Source organism: Ovis aries, chromosome 11 (assembly GCF_016772045.2).
Source record: "Ovis aries strain OAR_USU_Benz2616 breed Rambouillet chromosome 11, ARS-UI_Ramb_v3.0, whole genome shotgun sequence".
NCBI lineage: Eukaryota > Metazoa > Chordata > Mammalia > Artiodactyla > Bovidae > Ovis > Ovis aries.
Window position 1 is genome coordinate 53,535,526 of NC_056064.1, and position 22,513 is coordinate 53,558,038.

Genomic DNA, 22,513 nt, shown 5'->3' on the forward strand with positions numbered 1-22,513 from the left:
GGGAGGCCACCATTTGTTGAGAGCATTTGTGTACCTGGTGCTATTCCAGGTGCTGAACAGCAAGGATGGTAGGCAGGAGAGAGTGATTCACAGTGCGGGCTGGGACTTCCCTGGCGGTCCGATGATTAGGACTCCGTGCTTCCAATGAAGGGGCCCAGGGTTCCATCCCTGAATGGGGAAGAAAGATCCCACATGCTGCACAGCACAAATGAAAACAAACAAACAAACAAATCCCACAAAGTGCAGGTCTGGGGTCAAAATGCCTCGGGCCGATGTAACTGACCACTTCTTAGCTGCATGATGCTGGACGAATGAACAGTATAGGAGCTTCTTCATATATGAAATAGAGAAAGAGATAGTACCTCCCCGTTCCTCATGGAATGAATAAATGAAACGCTGTGTATAAGAGGATTTAACTGAACGCTTAGACCAGAGAGTTCACAATAAAGCACAGCTTTAGTTTAATCATGCAATTTACATGACAAAGGTGCAAGATAAGATTTTTCTTATTTTACAAATGAGGAAACGGAAGTCCAGAGATGTTAATGAATAATTCCAAGGTCACACAAGATGCCTCCTGTCCTGAGGTCCTGAGGCAGATCAGACTCTTTTTTTTTTATCTTGACCATGCGGGTGGTGAGATCTTAGGGACTGAGCCTGTGCCCTAGGCAGTGGAAACACAGAGTCCTAACCACTGGACCACCAGGGAAATTCCCCAGACTTGTTTGTGTGTTCCGTTTCTATAGTTGCGGCCTCTGGATCAAACCTCCAGTTCCTGCCATCTGTGTTGATTAGCTCTAAGAAGTACACTTGAAGGTTTCCCAGGTGGCGATAGTGGTACAAAACCTTTCTGCCAATGCAGCAGATGTGGGTTCGAACGCTGGGTTGGGAAGATCCGCAGAAACACACTTGGGTCTGCTGCAGCCAGCATCCTCTGGAGGGGCTGGCTAATGATCGCTGGAGATAGCAGTGGTTTCTTGGTGCGGGAGGGCATCTATGGTGTCTGGATCCAGCCTTCCTGGCTTTTGGTGAATCATCCTCTTCTCACCCAGGGCTGTATTGTGTCCTGTGTTCACTCTGAACGACGATCCTTGCCTTGGAAGAGCTCTATGTTTTTTAATGTAACGCAGCAGGCAAAGGACCAGTGGGGGTGTTGGGGGGAAGGGAGGAGTCCTGTCTGAGTGTCCCTGAGTGTGGTTTTGAGGTGCAGTCCTGGAGGCCCGGAGGTGTTTCCCCACTTGACTCTTCTCTGGGGCTGGAAATAGCCCCAAGCCTGCTTCAAACTTGGAATCTTGGCAGAGAATTCACCCCTCAATACTACACAGGCTCAGCAACTACTCCTTGTAGCTAAAGAGAGGCAGGGTGGTATTTGCATTCCAGAGCCACTCATGTTTAAGATAGGCTATTCACTGGAGCTTTGGGGGTGTGTATCTTTGGGTACCACCCTGGAGCCAGAAAGGATGGCTGCAGAGGAGGGCATGGCAGCGACCTGAGCTCTAGGAAATTTGGCATCCCGAGGGTTGGCCAGGCCAACCCTGCAGTGGGTGGGCAGCCCCGTGCCCTCCACAGAGCCCTGCCCACTTGTTCCATCACCAAAGCTTGCTGCCCTTGATGGACACGAAGCTGGAAGGAGACTGTGGCCTTCAGAGTGCCGGGAGGGCTGCGGCGACTCAGCAACCAGATGACAAGGGGAGATTCAGAAAGAGCAGGCTCGGATTGGCATTCACTTTGCATTCATTTGCATAGGACCGCGTTCTGCCTGCGGAGCCCACACCTCTCAACTCATTCTTCTGCGGAGGTGGGGAGGGGGGCTCCTCCAGCTCCTTGCCTTTGGAGAAGAAGAGGGGGCCCTGCTGGAGGAGGACAGGACCCCTGCCCAGGGCTGTGGGGTGGGGGAGGCTTGGGCAGGATTGGCTGGCTTGAAGGTGTATATTCCCTGGGAAAACCGCCAATGGGCAAGGGAGTTCTCCTTCCTTTTCTGGGGGGTCATTCTCTCTCTTAAACCAAGAGCTTGCTGTGCTAATGAATTGGCCCTTGTGGTTTAATCTCAGTTTGGGTCACTTGGTTTTTTGTGGCAGTCAGTAGTGCAGTGGTCCTGAGTGCTCAGAAAGGTGGCTATGCATTGCTCAGCTATGCATTGCTGAGTGTGAATGAGCTGCAGAAACTCTGCCATTCTGATCCCTTTAGGCGACCGCGGGCTCAGCTCGCCCTTTCCTGCAGCCTGCAGACCTCAGTCTGGGGACTTCACTGTGTCCCCCCAGGGCCTACCCGGGGCCTTCTGTTGAAGGGGGTTCACCCTAGAAGGTCTTTACTCTTTCCAGGTTAGAAAGCAGAGAAATGGAAACAGCTTTGTATAGGCTTGGTTTAACTGTGCCCACCCTGGTCCCCCTGACACTGAATTCCAGAAAGTAGAAAACAGTGATGGAAACCACAGCTATGTTTGACCTCACATGGGCAGTAGTTGACAGGCTCATTGTAAAGGGCTTCTATGCCCAGCAGACAAAAATCCCTTTCGGGGAGCTTCGTGGGTGGTCCTGCATCAAGCACTCGAGTAGCTCTAATCCCAATTCTGCAACTTGTTGCTGTATGACCCTGGGCAAATCCTGAACCTCTCTGAGTCTTCACTCTTTGCTGCCTCTTAACCACAACACCATCTTGAAACTGACAGTTACTAGCAAGTCTGAGATCCAGAGGTCAGTGACATCAGTCCTTCATGAAGGGCATTCTCAGGGCTGATGCCGCCCTTTTCCTCTTCACCACCCTGCCTCAGTTTAATCAGTTCAGCATTTAGGGCAAAACTCAACCCTCACCCCTGAGGATCTAGCAGAGGTGGGTGCTGGGATCTTATTTCAGCCAGTACCTTTCAGTTATCTTTGCTCTGCCAGGGGAAGCCCAGCCTGGGGCCTGCCAGGCACAAGGTCCTCCCTTTAAAGAATCAGGGGAGCTGTATTTGCAACCAGGTACTGAGAGCGTCGGTCTTCCCAGGAGGCTTGAAGTGAAGTGAAGACACTCAGTCGTGTCTGACTCTTTGCGACCCCATGGACTGTAGCCTACCAGGCTCTTCCATCCATGGGATTTTCCAGGCAAGAGTACTGGAGTGGGTTGCCATTTCCTTGTCCAGGGTTTCTTTTCGACCCAGGGATCGAACCCGGGTTTCCCAAATTGTAGCAGACGCTTTACCGTCTGAGCCACCAGGGAAGTCCCAGGAGGCTTAGAGGTAAAGAATCCACCAGCTAATGCAGGGGGTGTGGGAGACACAGGTTCAATCCCTGGGTCAGGAAGATCGCCTGGAGGAGGACATGGCAACCCACTCCAGTAATTTTCCCTGCATAGTCCTGTGGACAGTCCGTGGGGTCTCAAAGAGTCGGATACAACCGAGTGGCTGAGCATGCATGACTGCACTGAAACCTCAAAGGGATCCACAGCTCCCCTCCCCACACTCAGAAAAAGAGCGGGGGAGGGGTGCGGTGGGGAGAGTCAGAACTGAGAAACACTAAGCGATAAAGGACTTTAACATAGATTTACTTTAATTATATACTTCGGTAATTTGCTGTAGTTTCCCATCCTATTATTCAATTACAACAGTAACTCATCTAATGGATATTCACTGAGAAAACATTCATTTTATTTTATGATGTTTTTGTGTTATAGTCTATAATGAAGAGAACAAAGTCTGCCTTTGTACCCGAAACAGGCTGGGGGGTGGGCGGGGGTGGGGTGGGGATGGAGGTCCCAGGATCAAGTGGAAAGTGACAATGCTGGTTCCCTAATTCCTGGGGGCAGCCAAGGGCTGTCAGCCGCAGGAGCTGAAGGTGGGGGCCTGGTGGGGAGGGTTGTGTTGGAAAGAAAGGGCCTAGGGGGAGTCTCAGGGTTGGAAGGGGGAGAATTGGGGGCTGCTGGGGAGCAGGTAAGCTGCCCCACCCTCTGAGAAGACGAGATGGATGGAACGGGGTCCCCCTTTCCTCTGGGAATGGGGAGGAGGTCTGGAATGTTTCTCTCTCTGTTTTTGTGACTTGAGGAGGGCAACATCTTCACATTTTTGCCAACACTTTTTAATTAAAATTTTTTTTTTTTTTTTTTTTTTTGCTGTGCTGGGTTGCTTTTCAAGGGCTTTCTCAGCCAGCAGGGGCTTCTCTGGTTGCCGGGCACAGGCTCTAGAGCGAAGGCCCAGGATTTGTGGAGCACCAGCTTCGCTGCTCCGCAGCATGTGGGATCTTCCAGGACCAGGGGTCGAACCCATGTCTCCTGCCTTGGCAGGCAGATTCTTACCCACTCCGCCACCAGGGAGGCCCCTCAAACGTTTCTCTTTATCCTCTGCTTGGCTGTGCTGTAGTGGCGAGGAGGGAAGGATGAAGGTGTGAGAGGGAGTAGCAGGAGTAGCCACAGGTATCCAGGAAGCGTATCCGTTTTCTTTGGCATGAAAGGAGCATCTCCAAAGAATCCAGTACCACCCGGTTTTGCTGCATGGCCCTCAAGTCCAATCCCAGTCTGTGCTTCGATGCGGCCGGAAGGCCAAGCTTGGCATTAGTGCTCCTCCTGCTGGGGTAGCTGGCTGTGTCTGGAAGGTTTCCTGCTGGGTGGAACCATCCTTGTTTCTTTGTCTTGATCTTCCCTAAATGCTCTCGGTGTCCTTGGCCATGCCCGGACCTCAAACGTCACTCTGTCTGGCCATGAGACTAACACAGAGAATAAGATGACTGCATTTGCACTTCCCTGGTGGCACGTAGATAAGAATCTGCCTGCTGAGGCAGCGGACCTCGGTTCAGTCCCTGGTCCAGGAGGATTCCACATGCTATGGGACAGGTGAGCCCGTGTACCACAGCTGCTGAGCCCATGTGCTGCAACTGCTGAAGCCCAAATGCCTAGAACATGTTCTCCGCAACTGTTGTAGCCACGCGTTCCGGGAAACAAACTCACTCAGAAGGACAACACAGATAGTGGAGTGCAGGTTATTACACCAGCGGGCCCAAGGCAGAGTCTCCTCTTAGCCAAGGACCCCGCCCAGTTTTTGTGAAAACCTTATATATCCTAAGTGTACTTGCTCAAACCCACCTCCCCAAATCCCTTGAAACTAGTCTGGACAAGATAAAAGGGAGGTACAATCAAAGTTAACCCATGATTCATGTGTCACAAGACTAGATAAACAGTGGACATTTATTAATAGGACTGTGGTCATATTCTGATAAACATAATGGAATTTACGACTCTGTTCTGTTACAGAGATAATTAGCATATTCTTTTAGGCAACGGAGAGTCCAAGTACAAGTCCTGAGGCTCTTTTATTCTGGGGGTCTGATTTCCCATTGGTCTGCCGCTTCTATAGACCCTGGGCACAAAGTTCAGAGTGCATTGGGCGGGTGCCCATGCGTGTAGCCTAATGTTCGCAGCCTGGCCTGAGACGGAGTCCAGCTCTGTCTGTTTCCTCCTTCATTCCCCCCTCCTGATGCTCTTAACTCATATTATGAGCATCATTCATAGGGATATATTGCACCCTGGCTCTCCGACCGCCAATTTGGGAGAATGACATCAACCTTTGGGTTACAAAGTTCATAATACATTGTAAAATTCAGAGTCCACAAAGCAGAACTATCAAGGCAACTATAACAGTGGTAAATATAGTTTTCCACTCATCGCCCTTCACCCAAGATAGGACCGAAGTCCAGAAAGGAATGTTTTCATTTGACATTGCTTGTACCTGGTTCTTCATGTCATCTAAAGCAGGCGATACATTGCCAGATAAGTCAGGAATGTATACACAGCATTCAACCTTAATTATAGCACAGGGCCCTCCTTGAGCAGCTGTAGGTATGTCCAAAGCCACTCTATTATGAATTACCGCTTTTCTCATTTGGAGTTGCTCTTCAAAAGGCTGGGATGGCTTTTGTTCTATCCAGGAGGGCCTGTTTTGTGAAATTAGTCAAGGCCTCTACTTTAATCACGATATCTGTTGTCCCTATAGATGGTATGAATGAGGCAGCAATATACTCATACCATCGAAACACAGATCTTGTCCACCTAGCATGTAAACAAGGTAGATTACTGGGGCTTGTTGTAGGTTAGGCTTTTGTTACGCTGGCATTTATATCAAATGTAACACCATGACCTGACTCTATTGACTGCAGGTCTTTTTTTTGTTTGTTTCAATTGTTTATTAACCAGAACACAAAAATAATCCTGGTAGATACCTTAGTTCATCCTTCTAATAAGCCTGTTGATCTGGTCTTCCCTGTTGCCAGCATCTCCACCTTCTACAAAATGGGTGGTCTTTTTCTTCATTCCACCTCGTGGAGAAGACAATTTAAAGGGCCACAGGAAGTTGTTTGCTTCTTTGAAACGTTTTCCAACGGTATAGATCTCATGAATCAGATCCTCCATGCAGATGATTCCATATTTCCCAAGAGATCGAGCAATCAATGCATTGTTTGTCAGGGCAATTCGCTTTTTGTTGATTTTGCCATAACCACGCTTGTAGATCAATTCATTTACAGACTTCAGATTTGGGTACCCCTATGCAATGTATGGCTCCACAATTCTCAGCATATTAATTGATGCCTTGTTGAGCTTCACAAAGGTGCCGTTGAAGATCTGCCGGAGGCGAAGGAGCTGCAGCACTTTTCAAACCTTTGGGCTCACACCGTTGATACCTCTGATCCTGATGACAAATGCCAATTTGGGTTCCGCGGGTACATAGAAGTTGCCGGCTTTTCGTGCCATCCTAGCCATTCGAATTTCAGTTCTGTACATCTGCCTGTATTCCTTGTGGTAATGCTTAGCTTTTTCATAGATAAGCTTCCTCCTTGCCTTTCGAAGCATCTTTTGGGCAAACTTCTTTCTCAGTCGCTTGATCTTAAGCTCTGCGAAATTCTTCCGCTTTTTCTTAAGGGTTTCCGGCACAGCAGGAACCTTCTTTTTCTTCTCTTCTGCAACCTCCATGGTTCCAGCCAGGAAAGAGCTGACTGCAGGTCTTACACCAAGAGAGCAAGGAGAGGTTATGATTGACAAGAGAGAGGAAAGTCTCTTTTTGTCATCCCAGAAAAGAGCAGAGTGGTTTAAAATCTCCATGGCAGAGCGGTGACACCCACCAAGGAAGTCCCTCCATCACTGACAGAGGCATAGCCCCACATACCAGCAGCTGGAAGTGTTGTGGAAGTCTGCGTAGGAAGGTGCCTATGAGATGAACACATTGTCCTGAGTTGAAATGGAAGTTAAATTCAAAATCACGTTGATGAGGCCAAGCAGCAGGAGTTGACTGTGCAGCTTCATCCTGAAGGGGCTCGTTCAGATCTTCTTTTCCTTCTTCTTAAGGATGGTCTTAGTCTCTCGAGGGTCAGCGGGGTCCCTCTGTGCAGTCCACTCAGTGTTTTTTGGGTCTGCGCGGTATGTTCTCCTCACCCTCGTATGATGGATCCAAGGGACGATACCTGCAACTTTAACTGCAGTAGGGGTAGTTAGAATAACATGAGGGCCCTTTCACCAAGGGGCTAGCAGATCATGTGTCCAATCTTTGACCCATACTTGGTCACCAAGCGTAAACTCATGAATCTGTTCCCCAAGGGGGAACGGCACCCTTTCTTGTACAAACTTAGTTACCCGATTTATTACCTTACCCAGTTCCATCTGCTGTGAAATCCTATCCCCCCTTACCTGAGGCAAATTTGTTGACACCTGTTTTATTATGAGAGGGGGCCTCCCATACACAATTTCATATGGAGAATAGCCTTGGGACTGTGGGGTCATCCGGAGTCTGAGCAGAGCTGTCAGAAGCAAGTCCACCCAGGAGCAGTCAGTCTCTGTGATCCACTTGGAGACTCTCTTTAATGTCCAGTTGGTTCATTCCACTGTCTCAGAACTCTGGGCCTATATGCAGTGCGCAGTTTCCATTTGATGTTTAAAGTTTTGCTTACTTGTTGTACTAAATCAGCTGCAAAAGCCAGGCCATTGTCTGAACCAATGCTGGTAGGAAGTCCACATCTGGGAACTATTTCCCTAAGCAGGCACCGGGCTACTTCTGATTCTCTTTCAGTGCATGTAGGAAAAGCTTCTACCCATCCTGAGAACATACATACCATGACCAGCAGGTAACGGTAGTGTCGGTGAGGTTTCATTTCAGTGAAGTGCACTCCCAGGTGTTCAAACGGCAGCGTGCCTTTCAGCTGAATACCCGGAGGTTTTTGTCTGAATAGCCAAGAGGCAGCATTAACCTGTGAGCGGGCAGCATGGCCTAGGTGGGTCACTTGGTGTGTTTGGCTTACCAGATTGTGTGCCCAGCTCCTCTGGTACCAATAATTTGCCACTTGGCAACTCCCACCATCCCTTTTCAGTCTTAGTGGCCCCTTCCGCTTTGGGTAACCTGACAGCCGTTGTCCTTGTTTTATCAGGCTGGTGCCATCAGTGTATAGGACCCAACTAGGGTCTGGAACCTTGTGTCCTGCTTGAAAACAAACCCCAGATACCATACCTCCTCCTTGCAGATCTGTGCCTTCTTCTTCAACACCCGATAACCTGCTTTCTTCAGCAGCTGGAGCAGTGCTTTTTCCCTTCCCAGCACTTTTCCTTGGTCTCGGCGGCCAGCAGCAGGTCATCCCCATAGTGTAGGAGCCAACATCCATACTCTTCCAGATGGAATGAATTCAGGTCAGAAGCCAAGGCTTCCCCAAAGATGGCTGGGGAGTTCTTAAACCCTTGTGGGGGAGGCCAGATGAGCTGTTGCTTGGTGCCCCTGACTGGATCTTCCCATTCAAAGGCAAAGATGGGCTGTGATGCTGGGGTGAGGCGTACGCAGAAGAAGGCACCCTTGAGATCTAGGCACGTATAAACTTTAGTCCTCGGCGGGAGGAGGCTTAGTAAGGTATAGGGGTTTGGAACAGTGGGGTGTAAAGTCACAATAGCCTGGTTGACCAGCCTGAGATCCTGTACAGGCCTATAGTCCTGTCCTCCTTCCTTTTTGACTGGCAGGATCAGCGTATTCCAAGCCGAATGGCACTCTACTAGAATGCCCGCTTGTTTCAGTCTATTGATGTGGGGCAATGTGCCAGCCCAGGCTTCTATCAGTAGCGGGTACTAGCGCTTTCTAACCGGGATGGTGCCTGGTTTGAGTTCTATTAACACTGGGGCTTGATGTTTAGCCAGCCTGGGAGGACGGGGGGTTGTCTTCCGCCCAGACCTCATGGAATAACTGAGTTAGCTCTCTCTCATGCTCTTCTAGCCCACCCGGTTCTTTCTTCAGAGGCTCATGCAACCTCCACTCATCTTGTGGTGGTATTGAGAGAGAGAGCAAATAAGCCATGGTGTCCATCCAGGAGGTGGGCCTCTTCTTAGGAGAGAAAGTCACTTGTGCTCCTCTTTTGGAGAGCAAGTTTCTTCCCAACAGCGGTACAGGGCACTCAGGAATGTAGAGGCATTCATGAATCACTTGGTGCCCCGCCATCTGACATTTTTCTGGGCTGGCAAAACAATTGAATCATCTCTTCTCCCGATACCCCAGTTACAGTGGTAGTCTTTTCAGACAGTGGTGCTGCAGGTTTTGTTACTACCGGCAGTTCTGCTCCTATATCCACCATGAAGTCACTGTTTCGGTCCCCTACTTTAAAGGTTACCGTGGGTTCTCGGGGACCTGATATCTCTGAGCTCTGGCAGCCCTAGTTTATTTCCAAGTCAGCAAGCCCCACGACTGTGGGAGCTTCCTCTTCCTTCCTTGCCTTAGGGCATTCATTCTTCCAGTGGCCAAAAGCTCGGCACCAGCACACTGGTTTGGCTGTAACAGGGCCCAGGGCCTCCGCTGGGACCGGTTGAAGGACTCTCCTGTCCCTGGGGCAGATGAGGTTTTCCGGAGGGCCTGAGATAGACTTTCCCAGAACAGCAGGTAGCATTGCAAATCTCCTGTCTGTTTTCTTTCTTTCCCTCCGGCTCTCTGGCAGATGCTGCTGCTGCTGCTGCTGCTGCTGCTGCTAAGTCGCTTCAGTCGTGTCCAGCTCTGTGCGACCCCATAGACGGCAGCCCACCAGGCTCTCCCATCCCTGGGATTCTCCAGGCAAGAACACTGGAGTGGGTTGCCATTTCCTTCTCCAATGCATGAAAGTGAAAAGTGAAAGTGAAGTCGCTCAGTCCTGTCCAACTCTTAGAGACCCCATGGACTGCAGCCCACCAGGCTCCTCTGCCCATGGGATTTCCCAGGCAAGAGTACTGGAGTGGGGTGCCATTGCCTTCTCCACTGGCAGAGCGCAGTCTCTGCTTAATTCCAACATCTCTCTCCCCTTCTTGTCTAGTGCTCACCGGGAGAGGCAGGTATAGCTTGGGCGGTTAGGCTGGAGCCAGATCCTGGAAGTGTTGGCCAGAGGTTTCTGTCACTGGGATCAGAGCCTGCCAAGGTGGCAGCTCTATGACCTCCGGGAGAGCTGGCGGAGAAGCAGTGGGTGCTGCAGGAACTTCACCTGGCCCTGGATCGGGCATTAAGGCAGACTCTGGTCCTGGTGGAGCACTGGGCGGCAGGCGCGTCATTATCCAGTATGGGGGAGGGGGCAGGTCATCCCCGTCCAAATCCTATAGAATTTCCTTTTTCATCATCAGTCAATTTTTGTGCCATTGATATTTTTCCCTTTCCCTCTGGATACAGAACCTTGTCCAGGTAGGAGGGTCTTGAGCTAACCCGAGCCATGAGTCAGTATGTGGATATTGATCCAGGGGTCCCGGCTCTCCTGTGACTACTGCATAGCCTGCTCCCACTATTGTTAAGTTCGTGGTGTTCTCTTGGGGCCGTCCTACTCCCACACGGGGCCATTCGACCTCACAGAGTATGTGGAGGCGGTTAGGCTTCATCTTCACCCCATAGTCTCCTCCAAATCCCTTCTTTAAATTTTGAATCCTGCACTCCAATACAGTTGCCTTAGATTCACTCCTCCCATCTTGCTTACCTTCTCAGACCTTCTTCTAATTTTCCTTTTCGTTCCATCTATGAAGTTCTCAGCACCCTATGTACTTCTGATATTTCCATTCAATGACACTTAAATTGCCATTCTGCCTCCTTCCTAACTGGGGTGAGAAGAGCCTTACCTGCCAGATCCCAGAGGGAGAAGGGGGATTGGCGTGCCTTCACCTGCCGGTCAGCACAGCCGAACCAGAACACCATGTGGTCCAAGACTGTTTCTCCCTTAAAGTCTGTTCTGCCTTGGTGGGCTTGATCAGGTGCGGATGAAAACACAGATGGGTTAAATATCCCATGTCCCAGGCCGTCTCCAGAAAAGCCAATTCATACTCACGTATGTATCCCCTTCCTTCTAGCCCAACAATTCCGAGGGGGTCAGGAATTTCACAGCAGACAGGACACCTCCTAGGGGAAGGCAGAATACGAGCATACAAGGACCAGTTTCCTATCCTAAAAATCCCCGGGCGATCGCTAGTAATAATTTTCTGAGACGACATGGACACACCTCCTAAATGACCTTCACAAATTCCCTTCCTAAGCCCTAGCACGCTCGTCGACCTGTGTACCAAGCAATTGCTGCTGCCTGCCTATCCTAAAATCCCCTGGCAATTGCTTGGTAATAATTTTCCCCGAGACGGTGTGGACACACCTCCTAAATGACCTTCACAAATTCCCTTCCTAAGCCCTAGCATGCTCATCGACCTGTGTACCAAGCAATCGTTGCCACCTGCCTATTCCAGGCTCCTGTGGGTCCCCACTCCTTCTAATCCCTCCCAGGGGGATGATTAGACCCCCTCTTCCACCCTCCCGGGTGGGTTCCTCCTCACTTGAGTGCTCCGTTCCCCTGCTGCCGTCCACTACCTGCTAACGTGAAAGGTCCAGGCATTGAGAAGCAGAATCCTTCCAGAAGGGCGAGGCGCCGTCCCTCCTCTAGAAGATTCAAGCTGCAAGGCCTGGGATTAGTCCCAAATGGGACTTGTCTCCTCAAAGTGAGGAGTTTCCCGGCCAGTGCACCAAATGTTGTGCCATGCGTTCTGGGAAACAAACTCACTCAGAAGGACAACGCAGATAGTGGAATGCAGTTTATTACACCAGCGGGCCCAAGGCAGAGTCTCCTCCTAGCCAAGGACCCCGACCAGTTTTTGTGAAAACCTTATATACCCTAAGCGTACTTGCGCAAACTCACCTCCCCAAATTCCTTGAAACTAGTCTGGATAAGGTAAAAGAGAGATACGATCAAAGTTAACCCATGATTCATGTGTTACAAGACTAGATAAACAGTGGACATTTATTAATAGGACTGTGGTCGTATCCCGATAAACAAAATGGAATTTATGACTTTGTTCTGTTACAGAGATAATTAGCATATTCTTTTAGGCAACAGAGAGTCCAAGTACAAGTCCTGAGGCTCTTTTATCCAGGGGGGGTGGGGTCTGGTTTCCCATTGGTCTGCCGCTTCTATAGACCCCAGGCACACAAAGTTCAGAGTCCACTGGGAGGGCGACCATGCGTGTAGCCTAATGTTCGCAGCTGGGCCTGAGAGGGAGTCCAGCTCTGTCTGTTTCCTCCTTCACAACAAGAGAAGTCATCAGATGAGAAGCCGGAGCATTGCAACAGAGTAGCTCCTGCTTGCCCTCCTGCTTGCTGCAACTAGAAAAGTCTGCATAAAAATAAATAAATAAAAAGATAGGGTGTGTTCGTGGTCCCCACACCTCTGTGTGGCAGAAATTGGAGCTAAGTTATGGTAGTAATAACAGTCATAATAATGATGATGAAAACATGTTTTAAGCATTTACCATTTACTTGGCCTCTTTAAAGCAATTTATAAGTGTGTTCTTCTTGAATTATGACAGCAGTCTTCTGAGGCAGCTGTTGATAAATATTATTTCTCTTTTACCTACAAGGAAACTGGGGCTCAGGTCAATTGATAAGATAGGGAAGTACTAAGAGAGAGAGATGGAGACCTTGACCCGGGCTGTGACTCTGGAGCTCTTGCTGGCCACCACTGGTTCTCAAAAGTTAGCATGCCCAAGAGCTGCCTTGATAGGCCTGGAGTTTCCGAGGGGCTGGGGTGGTGTGGCTGGAAGGAGATGGTGGCAAGGAGCATCTTAGGTGGTTGTGCAACAGGTGAGAAGCTGCCCGGCCCCGCCCCGAGACCTGCTGCAGCCGTGGTGGCGGCGCCAGGGTTACTCCTGGGGCCTCTTACGGTCCCAAGTGCTCTTCTTTCTTCTTGCCTCCTGGTCTGCCTCAGTGCATGGAAACCCCTCCGCACCCTGCTCTCCAGGTGGTCTGCCTGGCCCTCTCCTTAGGGATGGGTACGTGGCCCAGATTTGACGCTCGGTACCCGTTGAGGGCCAGCTTGCAGGCCCTCCCTGCCTTCCCCTTGTACCAACCTGTCCAGGCCCTTGGGATGTCACATCAGCACCTGCAGCTCACCCTCAGCTCTCACCCCAAGGGCTTTGTCCTGAGTTCTGCTCTGCGCTCTCCTGCTCCCCGGCCCTCTGTGGCCCTTCTGCCTTGTCCCCGGCTATTTCCCAGGCTTCTACCTGGCCTGCTCTCAGGCTTCAAGCCACCTCTTGAGATTCTAATCAGTTCCCCCAAACCCTCAGACACAGGGCTGCTCCTGGAGGCTCCCGCCTGCCTCACCCCAGCCACCGGGGCAGTCCCAAAGCTCCCTCTGTGCCCAGGTCACTTCCATGGTCTCATCTTAGGGGGCGGGTCTCCACCTGGCCCCAGCTCTGGCCTCGCCCACTCCCCAGCAGAGACTTGCCATACCCCTGGGCTGCAGGTCCCCAAGGTCTGACGGGAGGAGCTGAGCGGGCAGAATGTATGCCCACCTGTACCCTGTCACGGGGACAATTCATCCCGCAGGGACTGGTATCTGTAGTCGCCTGTGCTTGGTGTCTTAGAACACCAGAGGACCAAATGCCTCCCTCTCTACCAGCAAATAAAGACAGCCAGGCAGGCCAAAATAAGTGAACAGCATACCATGTGTCTTATTTAATGAACCCCTGGCAATAACAATTTGCTCATAATAAACAAAGGGACAAGTGCAATTCACCAGCCACTCCAAGCAGGGTATTGGGTTAGCGCCCCACCAGAGGCACCGGGATGTTTATGGAAAACTGCTTGGGAGGGTGAATGTAATTAATGGATAAACTCAAGCACTCTAAGGCAAATAAATTAATTTGTCTCCAACCTTGAGCTTCTCAGACAAGGATCTAGAGAGGAGGTGAAGAGGAGGAGGGGAGCTCTGCTACTCCGGGTTTCCCACCTTAAGGGCCCATGTACCTCTATCTCCTGGCCCAGGTAACTCAGTGGGCTGGTCCTCCTGGAGTGGGGAGTGCACGGTGGCCAGGCAAGCTATGATTTGGACCATATGTGTGTATATGTTTGTGGATTCCAGGAGTCTGTTAAATCAGGAGTGGCTTTGAGATATTCTGAGCACCAATGTCTTGGTTCCCTTCCTGAAGATCTGGGACATGTCTTTCTGCATCTTTTAAAAAAGATGTTTATTTATTTGGCTATGCTCAGTCTTAGCTGCAGCACATGGGATCTTTTTCCTTTTTTATTTACGGCAGGGGACTTAGTTGTGGCATGTAGGATCTAAGTCCCTGATTATGGTTTGAACCCGGGCCCCCTGCTTCAGGAGCACAGAGTCTTAGTCCCTGGACCACCAGGGGAGTCCCTTTCTGCATCTTCTGTGTCACTATAGTGAAAGTGAAATCACTCAGTCGTGTCTGACTCTGTGATCCCATGAACTGTGTAGCCCACCAGGCTCCTCCGTCCATGGGATTTTCCAGGCAAGAGTACTGGAGTGGGTTGCCATTTCCTTCTTCAGGGGATCTTCCCAACCCAGGGATCGAACGCAGGTCTCCCTCATTGCAGGCAGACACTTCACCATCTGAGCCACCAGGGAAGCCTGTGTCACTGTAGCCTTGCATATTACTTTTACCCCTGGCAGTCCCCCTCCTGACCTTATGGTGTTGCTTTAGGACATACTCCTCCACCATGTGGTAATGTCCTTCTCAAACGGTGTCCTGGTTTAGGAACCTGGGGGACGTGGAGGACACGGCCTCCCAAGCTGCCCCCTGGGAAGCCTCTGATCCTCACTATTCTCCGTGGAGGGTGTTTTAGCAGCAGAGTGAGACTTGATGGTGAAATTGGAATGAGTTCGTGTTTCCAGTTGGTTGGGAGCTTTTCTTTCTGATCTGGTTTGTTTTTGTTTAGTTGCTAAGTCATATCTGACTCTTAGTGGCCCCATGGATTGTAGCCAACCAGGCTCCTCTGGCCGTGGGATTTCCCAGGCAAGAATGCTGGAGTGGGTTGCCATTTCCTTCTCCAGGGGATCGTCCCCACCCAAGATCGAACCCAAGTCTCCGGCATTGGCAGGTGGGTTCTTTACCACTGACCATCAGGGAAGCTTGATCTGGTTTATTGACCACTTATTTCTAAATTGCAGCCCTCCCTTCACCGTTAGCTTGTATTTGAGTTTGGGTTCCTGGGAGGCATCCTGAGCCCAAGGGAAGTTCATTAGAGAATGAAGGGAGGGAGGAAGCAGAGAGGGCTGAGGGAGAGCCTGGCCTTTAGAGCTATGCTGGGCAGGGTGGAACCAACCAGTCTTTTGTCCACAGGCCTTCATCTGCAGACCTCAGGATGTGGCACCCCAGGGAAGGGTAAAGCCCTGGGAGGGGTGTCTCTCTACAGCTGAGGCCACTCCTGAGTGTGCTGCCAGCTGGGGGCAATGTGTCCAGCATTAGAGGCGAATCTGGGTGGCATAGCTCAGTGGCCACTACTTTGTGGCAGCGGGCAGGCGCAGGAGCTTGGGGCTGGCTTCACCGGCCCTCCAGTGTGGCCTAGGATCCCACTTTGGCCTCTGTCTTATTGCTCCCCTTGTCCTAGCCACTCTATTCATGTTCTCTGTGTGTAGAAAACTCCTACTCATGCCGTGAGACCCAGATCAAATTCCCCTCTCCAACCATCTGTGCTCCTTTCTCCTTTCAGGGCTCCACAGTGCCACCTCCCTACCCTATCCTGGGATTTACATTGCATTCTGGAAATGATTTCTTGCAAGCCTGCCTCCCCACCCTCACTGACTCTGAGACCCTTGGGGTCAGAGGCTGCTTTTGATTTCTCCCGGCGTCCTTGGCAACTAGTGCCATGCCCAGAACTGGGAAGGTGCTCAGTGTCTTTGCTGGATGAATGATGGAGTGAGGGCAAGTGAGGCGTGGCGGCCCCCAGGCATCAGACCCCAGACAGAGCCCCACCCCAGCCCAGGCCCCTCATGAGCACTCATCCCCTTTGGCAGGAAAGGCCCGGTCAGCAGGGGGTTTAGCAGCCCCCTGGGGAAAGGAGACAGATAAGCCCTGTTGCTCACCCTGACATCATTCCTTGGCCTTTGTTCTCCTTGGCAAACATCCCTGGATTCTTGGCGGCCAGAGCATCATCAGTTTGATGGATGGGCTAGGTTTACAACGAGCTCTTCCTCCTTGTTTTAAACTCTCTCCCCTTTTATGACTGAGAGAGTCAAGGAGGAGGAGGGAGGGTGTGGGGGCTCCTCCTGGCAGGTGGGGACTTCAGCTCTCCCTTCCCAGGGGCTGCCATCCGGCCCTTTAAAGGCTAAGTGTATTTATGTGGTACCTACAGGAGGTTGTGGGGCCTGACAAGACCGGGGAAGCGTGATTCATGGCTTCTGTCCGGTCATCTTGGGCTGAGCTGGGCTGGGCTGCCACGGCCACCTCCCAGGTGCCTCCTTGGCAGCGCCTGGCTCTGGCCTTCAACAGGCCTGGGGAACAAGCTCTCCTGGACCAAGAGGAGGGCTGGGATGTCTGGAGTGGGGCTGGAGGGAGGCTGCAAAGCTGTTCTCTTTGAGAAAATAGGAGTGCTGGGTTTTTAAAGATTTTTTTTTTTTTGATGTGGGTCATTTTTAAAGTTCTTACTGAATGTGTTAGAATTTAGCTTCTGCTTTATGTTTTGGTTTTTCGGCCCCGAGGCATGTGGGATCTTAGTTCCTCGACTAGGGATCAAACCTGCACCGTCTGCTTTGGAAGGCAAAGTCTTAACCACTGTACCTGCAGGGAAGTCCCTGGAGTGCTGGGTTTTGCACGGAGCTCTTCCTAACCCTCAAGTTTGGCCTTCTCTGCTGCCCTGATAATGGTGTACAGGTGTACAAGGGCTCCAGGTCCCAATTCCAAAGAGTGTATGTGTGTGTGTGTGTGTGTGTGTGTGTGTGTGTGTGTGTGTGGTGTCCCCCATGCCCCAAGCAATTTTCTGACACTAACTGGGGGTCCTACAATTCAACTCCATTTTGACATGACCTACCTCGAGGCAGTATCGGATTCCATAAGTTACAGGCTCAGTCCTAGAAGACTGTCCCCAACTTCAGATGCCATTCCAAGCCCTGGTTGCCGCCTGCACTTCTCATTGACCTCACATGACTGAGGTTCCGATGACGCTTGCCTTGGGTTTGGTTAATTTGCTAGAATGACTCACAGAACCCAGGAAATCCTTTCACTCACTGGTTTATTATAAAAGGATGCAACTCAGGAGTGGCCCGATGGAAGAGATGCAGAGGGCAAGGTCTGGGGAAAGGGGGTGGGGATTCCGTGCCCTCTCTGAGTGTCCTCCCCAAATCTCCACCTGCTTACCAACCCAGAAGTCAGTTCTTTTGTGTTCCATGGAGGCTTCAGGACACAGGCACAGTTGATTAAATCATTGGTTATTTGTGATTGATTCAACTCCCAGCCCCTCCACCCTCCTGGAGGTCAGGGGAGTGGGACTGAAAATTCTAACCGTCTGGATTTCCCTGGTTGTCCAGTGGTTAAGAATCCACACTTCCAATGTAGGGGCATGGGTTCCGTCCCTGGCCAGGAAAGTTTTGTGGGGCAGCCCAAAATAAGAAAATTCCAACCCTCTAATCACAGGGTTGGCTCTGTTGGCAACCAGCCCCCACCCATCCTAAAGGACAGTTCAAAAGTCACCGTAGACCTGGGGCTTAAAAGAACAGACATTTATTCTCTCCCAGTGTGGAGGCCTGAAGTCTGACATCAAGGTTTCGGTGAAGTTGGCTCCTTCTGAGGTTCTGAGGGAGGAACTGCCCCAGGCCTCTCTCCCAGCTTCCTGGGCGGTCCCTGGTTTGTAAACACATCAATCCAATCTCCGCCTCTGTCGTCCCTTGGTCTTCTCCCCTGTGTGTGTCTGGGTCCCAATTTCCCTTTACTTCTTCTTATAAGGGTAAGAAGTCATTGAATTCAGGGTCACACTCAGCAGTGTGATCTCATCTGAACTGATGATATCTGGAAAGACCCTAGTACCAAAGAAGTTCATGTTCACAGGTACTTGTGGTTAGAACTTGACCATGACCTTTTGGGGGGAACGCAGTTTAACCCACAATAATTCAATCATGCTGACACTGAGTTTTGTGAGCATCACACACTGTTTGACCCCCCGCCCAGCACTGAAGGATAGAGTCGGGTTGACTGGGTCCTGGTGACAGCAGTGTGGCTGGTGAGTCTTGGAGAGATGACTGATCTGAAATTTCCAACCATCCTGGGGACCATGGAGTTGTCCATTTAAGCCCATGAGGACTACAGAGCAACGGGACGCTTTGGGGAGAGGACCGTGGACTGAACCCCCAGGGCTGTGTGGGCACCTCACATGTCCAGCATCAGTATTTGGTCTCCAGGGTGATGTGTTAGCGTCTCCTTATGTCGCCCAGTGGTGGGTGTGGACCCAGGCTGAGCTGCATGTCCAAGGCCCTGGTGCTTAGGGCTTGAGCCCAATTCTAAGGGGACCCTGAGAAGGCAACCAGCACCAAGGGATGCCAGCCAGCCAGCTGGGCACCCTCATCCTGGCTGTCCTGTGGAACAGGGAGACCGAAAAACTACTTGTGGAGTAGCTTTGTACAGTGGCTGGTTCTTCCCACTAGTCGGGTCTCAGGCTCATTGTCCTCATTCTTTGGAAGAGGGTCCCAGCAGGAGCATCCCCAGGTGTCCAGGTGCAGCCAGCTCGCCCTTTATACTTGCTCCTTCATCCCTGTTTCACCCCCTACCCCCCGCCACTCCATCATCCTGGGTCACTGCCCAGAGAGCCCGCTGCCTCTGACTTAGGGAAACCTGAGCCGACATAGCGGTGAGGCCATCTGTGTGTTTGCAGGAGGGGGCCCTGCGTGGAGAGCAAGGTGTTTGGGGGGATGAGGCATGAACACATCTGTGCACGGAGGCTGGACGTCAGCCACACAGAGGGAAAAGCAGGAGACGGGGAGGAGTCAGATGGGGAGATGGTGGATGGGGCCAGAGCCTGGGGGGTGGGGCGGCACCTCTAGGGCAAGACTTGGGCTGGGGAGTGAGGCGGGAACCTGAAGTCTCAGGGCAGGAAGGAGATATGAGGGAGTCCTGAGCAGCTGAAAAGGAAGCCTGCATCTCCCACGACCTGGGGGTCAGTGGGCAATAGAGAGGATGGGAGTGGGGAGAAGGCTGCCAGATTCTGATACCCTCTGGCGTGTGCCCCATTCCCTAGTTGCAAGCAGGCTGACTTTGTTTGTTTTTTGACCACACCTTGCAGCATGTGGGATCTTAGTTCCCCAACCAGGGCTCCAACCCTTGCTCCCTGCAGTGCAGTCTTAACACTGGACGACCAGGGGAATCCTGGTCTGACCCTTCTTGATCCTGTTTTCCAATCACCCTAATTGGGAGAATAACTCTCCCCCTTTGAGAGAACAGGCGAGAAAGTGCTTGGAAAAGAAAAGCCTCATTGGCCGTTTACAATTTTATGACGAATCGCACGCTGCGTGATTACACTGTCAAACATTAATAACTGGGTTACTCCCAGATTCATAATAATGATCAATGGCTCTGGGACGATTAAAATGCCATCGTGAGTGTTTACGTTATTCTCTTCGGTGAGTGGAGTTTGGGAAAGGGGGGGAAGAAAAGGAAAGCAGACAAACTTCTGAAAACAAGCAGAGCTGGCAGGAGTGTCCTTCTGTCCCCAGGAGCAGGTGGCATCCGGGTGTGTCCGGGGCTGAGGTCACTGTCCCAGGCGTTTCCTCATCTGACACTCACAGCAGCCCAGAGACAGGCGGACTCAGTGCATTCACACCTCTGGAATGAGTCTCTTTGGGGGAGTGGCGGGGAGAGGGTGTGTGTGTGTGTGTGTGTGTGTGTGTGTGTGCAGGCCAGTCACATGTACCCGAAGTCCAGGGATGCACTGACACGGAGCCTGATGGGTTAATTTTGCCCCCTTATTTCCTTTCTCTGAAAAGGCTTTGCAGACCCAGCTGCCCCCGGGGGCCTTCTTAGAACCAGGTTAATGGGCCTGGTCCGCAGCTTTGGCCCCCTTGTGATGGGTCCCTCTGCCCTGCACCCTCTTCCCTTCTGCAGGTGGCCCTCTTTGTGGTCACTGTGTTGCCCAGCGGTAGGGACGCTGGTCGTGGTAGCAGTTACTCTGAGACTTTGTACTATGCACACACCTTGCCAAGACGATCCTGCACGAGACAGATTCTCTTCCCTGTTTCCATTTTGTTGTTTGTGGCAGGTTGGGTTCTTGGTTCCACTTCCTCCTTCCCTCTCTGGATAGCATCTCACACTTGCGTCTTTTGAGTGGGGCCTTGCAGTGCTCTGCACTAAGAGGGGGCAGAATTTACCCCCACTGCATTGACGCTGGGTATGGTCACACGGACTGTTTGCGATGTGGGCAGAGGCTTAAAAAAAAATTATTTATTTATGTGGCTGTACCGGGTCTTAGTTGTGGCATACAGGACCTTTCGTTGCAGCACGGGGGATCTAGTTCCCTGATCAGGGATTGAACCTGGCTCCCCTGCATTGGGAGCGCAGAGTCTTGGCCGCTGGACCACCAGGGAAGTCCCTGGCAGAGGCTTTAAATGAGGTTGCAGGACTGGGCCGTTTGCCATGAGCGGAATGGGCTGCCTGCAGCTATCAGTTCCAAAAGGGAGACACTTGATCCTCCTCACCTGTGTCCATGAAAAAGAAAAAGAAGTCAACGCTTATTGTAAGCTGCTGAGATTTGAGGAATTGTCTCTTATGCAGTGTTATAGCAGCAATAGCAATAGCCAATGACTTTGTAGGTCATTCATTCACTCAACAAACACTGATGGCCGTTAGGAGCTGGTGCTTTCATCACGCCAGCGAGTGTCGGCAAGAGTCTTGGGAAGAATTACGATGAAAACTTCCAGGACTGTCTCCTTTTCAGGAGCTCTAGGCAAACAGCAGACATAGTCTGTCAATTTCCCAAAAGCCGTCAAGGTCGTGCTCATCGTTAGCCTGGAAGGCGTCATGAAACAAGATGGAGATGCTGAGCTCTGTGAAGTGGAAGTGAAAGTCGCTCAGTTGTGCCCAACTCTGCGACCCATAGACTGACTATACAGTCCACGGAGTTCTCCAGGCCACAATCCTGGAAGTGGGTAGCCTTTCCCTTCTCCAGGGGATCTTCCCAACTCAGGGATCAAACCCAGGTCTCCTGCCTTGCAGGTGGATTCTTTACCAGCTGAGCCACAAGGGAAGCCCAAGGGAAGCTGAGCTCTGTAAGGATGTCCTGATCACACTTCTTCTCACGTGTGGCTTCTCATATGCCCTGTGTTACTGGCAAGTCTCAATCACCCATGTCTCAGTGTCCTGCTCTGTGAAATGGGGTGATCCGATGTCGCTAATCCCTCACTGGGGCTTAAATACGGCTCTCAGAAAACCATCAGGTCCCCTAAGAGTTTAGGCCATGCTTTATCTCTATTATCCTCCCCAAAACTTATGTTTAGTCGCCTTCTCCCTAATTTGCCCCAACTTTCTGTTCAGTGTTTTTTTTAGATGAATGAAGCACCCAAGAAATTCTTAAATGCTCTGTCTTTTAAGGCACTTCTTGGCATCACTGAAGTTTGTTCACAGGGAGACCCGTCTAGGACAGTCCCGTAGCTACAGTCCTCATTTCATTGTGTCCCGTTTGCCCTGGCAGTGAGGTGAGGACATCATTCTGTGTGTTCTGGCAGGTAGTGACTCTCTGGGTGGTGTGATGGGCGTGTGGCGGGAAGCTGGCTGTGATGGGCTGGCTGGGGGGATTCTTGCCTTCATGCCTCGTGTTGAAGGGTTTAGTCCTGCCTTGGAGGGTGTGAAGTGATCAAGGGGAAGAGGTACTGAGGAGCAGAGCTGGGGGTTCCCTCCTTCTTCACCGCTACTCCAGAAGCAAACTGGACTCTGGAGGCCCATGGCCCAGTGACTGTGGCTCTCGGGGCCTCCCCAGCTCTCAGCCAGTTTCGTGGTCTCTGTAAGTCTTTGCTCCAAGAAAGGTGCCTTTATTTGCTACCTTCCTCCCCTACTTCCATCCATCCATCTATCCATTCATCCATCCATTTCTTATTTAACTAAAGGGAGCACTTCCTGTCTGACTATCGAGAACACAGCCAAGTTTTTTTTCCCCCAGTATTGACAAAAGCCCAGCAGCTGGGCTGAGTCCACTTTTGGGAGAGAAGTGAATGGGTAGGTTTTGCATCAGGGCCCAGGCCTGCCTGAGATGCAGGCGCTCAGCTCCAGGCCAAGATCCAGGTGGGCCGTGGAGAGCTGTCTTCCTTGGTGCTAGGGTTTGATT

The 22,513-nt window shown here is 51.3% G+C and overlaps 1 pseudogene; it reads right to left on the reverse strand.

Annotated features, from left to right (window-relative positions):
* Positions 1-6,125: 6,125 nt before the first annotated feature.
* LOC114116828 (large ribosomal subunit protein uL30-like) lies at positions 6,126-6,953 on the reverse strand (annotated as a pseudogene).
* Positions 6,954-22,513: the final 15,560 nt, after the last annotated feature.